The following is a 4,225-nucleotide window of genomic DNA, read 5'->3' on the forward strand; positions in this document are numbered from 1 at the left end:
CTTGCGGTTGTTTTGGGATCAGCTTAGCAAGCTAACTTATTTGAGTTTCGACCCCTTGAATTGACGTTTGCTAATTTTTAAGCGTTGTCTCGGTATTCTGAAAATAAGTTTCTGACACCGAGATAAATTTTGTAAGCATTTTCTCAAGGTTCAGTTTTTGCTCCTGTTGGTAAGGTGGTTGTTGAAAACCTGAAGGGTGTTGTGGCCTTTGATTCACTTAACCACCCCATGAAAAATTGGGATGGTTCCACCAACTTGCATTGTAAGTGTTACTATAAGGGTTATTCTGAGGTATAGAATTGTTACCTATATAGTGGACTTGTTCTCCCTAGGTTCTGGGGGTTGAAGGATGGATAATCTGCGTTGTGCATCCCTCTTTCATTTGAATCACACCTCATCACTAGATGCACTTGAGTAGAATCATACAAACCATCAATCTTTTTATTGAATAGTTCTACCTGGTTAGATAGCATAGTGACGGTGTCGAGGTTGAAAACACCGGCTGCTTTTGTCGGCTTCGTTCTCATGACTTGCCACTGATAGTTGTTTAGTGACATCTCTTCAATAAATTCGTAAGCCTCTTCAGGTGTTTTGTTGTTCAAGGTTCCACCAGCAGCTGCATCAATCAGTTGCCTTGTTGAGGGGTTCACACCATTGTAGAAGGTCTGAACCTGTAACCAAAAGGTAACCCATGGTGAGGGCACCTTCTTAATAAATCCTTGTATCTCTCCCATGCATCATAAAGTGTTTCTAAATCCATCTACACAAAAGAAGAGATATCATTCCTCAATTTAGCCATTTTAGTTGGCGAAAAATATTTAAGCAACAATTTTTCGGTCATTTGTTCCCAAGTAGTGATTGACCCTAGTGGTAACAAGTTCAACCACTGTTTAGCCTTATTCTGTAACAAAAATAGAAATAATCGAAGGCGAATGGCATCGTCAGAAACGCCATTGATCTTAAAGGTGTCGCAAAATTCTAGAAAATTTGCTAAATGAGTGTTTGGATCCTCATCCTGCAAACCATCAAACTGAACAAACTGTTGTATCATTTGAATCATGTTAGGTTTAAGTTCAAAATTATTTGCAGAAACAACAGGTCTAACAATACTTGATTCAGTTATTGTTAAAGTAGGTTTAGCATAATTGATAAATCGTAAATTATACATATTTTTACCCCATGTTTAATGCATTTTATGGATGATTTCCCATTATAATTGGTGAATTCGATGCTCCTAATGCTTTAATTTCATATGTTATACTTAGGAGAGCATAGGAGAGCGAAAGGAACGAGAAACGGGCCAAAAATGGAGAAAATGGGCAAAGTACAAAATCAACACGGCCTGGACCTCACACGGGAGACCACACAGCCGTGTCAATTTGGCAGGCTCGAACATTGCCTGAAGTAATCGAACACGGGCATGTCACACGGGTGTGTCCCTACCGGGCCCAAGTTGAGTCCAATTCAGAAAAGGCTAATTTTGAGGGCTTTTAGGCATTCCAAAGCCTATAAATACACCCTAGAGGAGGAAGAAAAGGGACACAGAGAGGAGGGAGTTAGGAATTACTCCAAGGAAGCCGATTGATCCATCTTAGAAGCTGGATTCATCATCAAGACTGAAGATCTCTCCTCAATTTCCCTTCAGGAGTTTTGGGTTTTCTTTATGTTTTGTATTCTTTATCATTCTGAGATGTTTTCTTATTTAATTATGAACTAAAGCCCCTAAATAGCTAAGGGGAATGACACCTAAGACGCATCTTGTTATTATTTTCTGAATCATATGACAAATATTTAACTTGTTCTTAATTATGTGGTCTTAATTCTTGTTTTGATATCCCAGGATACTGATTCAAGATAAGCTCTTATTCAGAGGAGGAATAGACCCTGTCTAAGAGTACATTTGTCATAATTAAGCGGAGTTGATTGTGCGCCTAGACATAGGGTGCCAAGATTTTGCTGGATTAGGGTGAAACCTAATAAAGGGATCGATATATCGAGTTAATGCAACCCTAGGTTGTTAATTAGAGAAAAGTCTCAATTATTCAATCTAGGGATTAGACGTTGTTAATCTTGAATAAGGATATTAACATAACTTAGGGATTTCTACAGAATAACTTGAATGAATAAATCGTCCGATTCGGAGCCAGAATAACAAGTAAAGTCTAGGTGGATTTTTAATTAGGTATTGTCTTAAGTCAATCGATTTTCCCCAAAAGCAATTCCCCAATTCTTTTCTTTGTGAGTTCTTAGTTTAGATAATCAGTTAGTTAAAATAAAAACCTCTTTATTCTTTGGTTAGATAATAAAAAGACAGTCATTACTAGTACTTTTAGTTCCTTTGGGTTCGACAATCTGGTCTTGCTAAAACTATACTACTATTCGATAGGTACACTTGCCTACATTGCGATAATAGTTAGTTCAAGAATGAGTAATTATAAATATTTAAAACCTATCACGAAATCCCGCGATCAAGTTTTTGGCGCCGTTGCCGAGGAACTGAAATATTAGGAATGCACAATTTTTATTACTTTGGCCATTTATTTTTCTTGCACTTTAATTTATTATTATTATTTATTACTTTACTTTTTCCTTCTCTTGGCAGGTTTTTATAGTTTATGATTAGAAGAAACCCGTCAAGACCACTACTTTTTGATGAAGAAATCGATTGTACAGTTCACAGAAATCAAAAAGAAATAAGGGAAGCTTACGATACACAGAGAACGAGCAAGAAGACGATACTTAACCCCCAACTGAAGAGATGGCTGAAAACCAAGAAAATCAGCTACCTCCTACAATTGCGACTAATCAAAATCCTGCACCATGCACTATGTATGATTATGCTAAACCTTCTTTAATAGGAATTGAATCGAGCATAGTTAGACCTGCTGTAGCTGCAATACTTTTCAATTAAAACCTAACAATATTAAAATGATACAGCAATTTGTTCAGTTTGATAGTTTGAAAGATGAGGATCCTAACGCTCATTTAGCCAACTTCTTGGAACTATGCGATACATTTAAAATTAATGGTGTTTCTGATGATGCCATTCGTCTTCGGCTATTACCTTTTTCATTGAGGAACAAAGCGAAATAGTGGTTGAACTTGTTACCATGAGGGTTAATTACTACTTGGGAACAAAAGAACGAAAAATTTTACTAAAATATTTTCCGCCGGCTAAAACGGCTAAATTATGTAATGATATCTCTTCTTTTGTGCAGACGGATTTAGAAACACTCTACGATACATGGGAGAGATACAAGGATCTTTTGAGAAGGTGCTCTCACCATGGGTTACTGCTTTGGCTCCAAGTTTAGACATTCCACAATGGTCTAAATCCTTCGACTCGGCAAATGGTTGACGCAGCTCCTGGCGGAACCATCAATAATAAAACACCTGAAGATGCTTATGATTTTATAGAGGAGATGTCACTGAATAACTATCAGTGGCAAGTCATGAGGACAATGCCAATGAAAACAGCCAGCGTTTATAACGTCGTTTCGGTCACCATGCTCTCTAATCAGGTAGAACTCTTAAGTAAAAAGATTGATGGTTTTCTTAGTTCTTCACAGGTTCACCTAGTAATGCAATGCGAAGTAAGTGGCAGTGGAACAAGCCATTCGGAATACCAACCTTATGGCCACAACATGGATAACGAGCAATTAAACTACATGGGTAATAATCCTCGACCTCAAAATAATCCATTTAGTAACACTTACAATGTAGGTTGGAGGAACCGTCCTAATTTCTCGTGGGGAGGCCAAGGAAATCAAAGACCACAACATCCTCTGGGTTTTCAGCAACCACCCTACCAACAGGAAAAGAAACCGAACCTTGAAGAGATGCTCTCAAAGTCCATACGGTGTCAGAAACTCGTTTCCAGAACACTGAGACAACACTTAAAAATCAACAAGCGTCGATCTAAGGGCTCGAAACTCAGATAGGCTAGCTTTCCAAACTAATTTTTGAACGACCACAAGGAAGTTTGCCAAGTAATACTAAACCCAACCCAGGGGAACAGCTCAACGTGATTAATGTTAAAGATGAAGAAGGATTTGTGGAGCCTAAACCAGAACCGAGGTAAGAAACTGTGGTAAGCAAAGGTCAAGGTGAGGTAGCTCAAAATACAAACAAATTAGTGAATGTCTAATATAAACCTCATGTGCCATACCCCAACGCGACATGGAAAGACCGCTCAGATGAACAATTTGGTAAATTCCTTAAACAC

General features: G+C 38.0%; 2 non-coding genes across 2 annotated transcripts; one reads left to right on the top strand and one right to left on the bottom strand.

Annotated features, from left to right (window-relative positions):
• Window positions 1–686: 686 nt before the first annotated feature.
• LOC121205353 (small nucleolar RNA R71) lies at window positions 687–793 on the top strand. The gene has a single exon (XR_005900434.1). It is a non-coding gene; the product is annotated as a small nucleolar RNA R71 (small nucleolar RNA).
• A 2,392-nt stretch (window positions 794–3,185) lies between these two features.
• LOC121205273 (small nucleolar RNA R71) lies at window positions 3,186–3,292 on the bottom strand. Its single transcript, XR_005900357.1, has one exon. It is a non-coding gene; the product is annotated as a small nucleolar RNA R71 (small nucleolar RNA).
• Between the last annotated feature and the right edge of the window lie 933 nt (window positions 3,293–4,225).

Source organism: Gossypium hirsutum, chromosome A08, assembly GCF_007990345.1.
Source record: "Gossypium hirsutum isolate 1008001.06 chromosome A08, Gossypium_hirsutum_v2.1, whole genome shotgun sequence".
NCBI lineage: Eukaryota > Viridiplantae > Streptophyta > Magnoliopsida > Malvales > Malvaceae > Gossypium > Gossypium hirsutum.